Raw genomic sequence first — 1484 nt, forward strand, 5'->3', positions numbered from 1 at the left:
CATAGGGCCTCAAGATGTCCAGAAAAAGGATGGGTGAGGAAGGGACGAAGCGCGCTGCGTCCCTTCAGGCTCTCTTCTTCCCCTGGTCGGTATCCTGGCGGCGGGACTTGCGGTACCGCGGCGGGAAGTTGCGACGGCCAGAGGAGGAGGAAGACTGCGAAGGGAAGCGCTGTCTCTGAGAGCCTTGGTGTTGGGGCTGTCGGTCCCGGGAGAAGGTCCCTTGTGACTGACCTTGCGGCTGCCACGGGCGCTGTCGCTTCGGGAACGGAGAAGCCGGTGCTGAGGACATGCCGTGCTTCTTGGCCGCCGCCTTCATCCTGAACTTGCGGTTCAGGCGGTCGTCGGTCTCGGCGTGGAAGAGGCCAGTCCCGTCGAGGGGCATGTCCTCGATGGCCGCTCTGACCGTGGGGTTGAGATCGGAGGCCCTCAGCCATGCGTGGCGCCGAAGAGCCATGGCCGCAGACATGGACCTCCCGGAGCAGTCCACCATGTTCCTGGAAGTGGTGATTAGCCAGCTTCCGATGGAGTGGGCCTCGTCTTTGATCTCCACCAGCTGTCTCTGGATGTCATCCGGGACGTCCGGGACCAGGGGGGAGATCCGTTCCATGAGGGTCTGGATGTAGGCCCCCATGCAGGCGGTATAATTCGCGGCCTTGATCCCAAGAGCCGATGCCGAATAAGCCTTTTTGGCCAGTCCGTCTACCTTCTTTGCCTCTCGGTCGACAGGGGAGGTGGCCTGCTTCGGAACGAAGCTGTGCTGGGCTCCCTCAACAATGGCCGAGTTCGGCCTAGGGTGTTCTGCCAACCAGGAGCAACTCGCCGGGGCGACCCTATAGAGCGCCTGGACCTTGCGGGAGGGTGCCGATAGGGTGGCCGGAGAGTCCCAAGACTTCTTGACGATAGTCTGGAGAGAAGGCAGGAGAGGCAGACATGGTGGAGTGGGAACTCGTCCATGTACTCGACGCTCCACCGGGTCCTCAGCGTCGTCTTCCGCAGATGCGAGCTGGATGTCGAGGGCCCTTGACATCCTGACCACGTGTTCTGTAAAGGCCCTGACGTCGTCCGACGGCGAAGCCGGCTCTGGGTTATGCATCCTCTGAGGGGAGGCTGAACCCGAGAGGACATCCTCGTCCGAGGGCGCCTCTGAAGGCGGCAGCGGTTCGTCGTCAGAGTCCAGATCGGAAGAGAGAGGATCATTCAACCTGACCTGGGATCTCGGGCGGGCGAAGTCTACTGAGGACCGGGAGCGCCTGCGGGTTGGGGACGGCGATCTCTCACGTCTACGAGGTGGAGACGGCGACCTGTCACGTCTACGGGATGGAGAAGGTAGTCTCTCGCAGATCGATGCTCTGGGGACCAACTTGGCCGGTTCGGCTCGGTCTGAGGGATGGGGGTTTACCTTGGTAAACTCCCTCATGGCCCTGTCCTCCGGCACGGACATGTAGTAGCGGCGCGACTGCATGTCGAAAAAGAGATCCGGGGTC

This window comes from Sceloporus undulatus, chromosome 1, assembly GCF_019175285.1.
Source record: "Sceloporus undulatus isolate JIND9_A2432 ecotype Alabama chromosome 1, SceUnd_v1.1, whole genome shotgun sequence".
NCBI lineage: Eukaryota > Metazoa > Chordata > Lepidosauria > Squamata > Phrynosomatidae > Sceloporus > Sceloporus undulatus.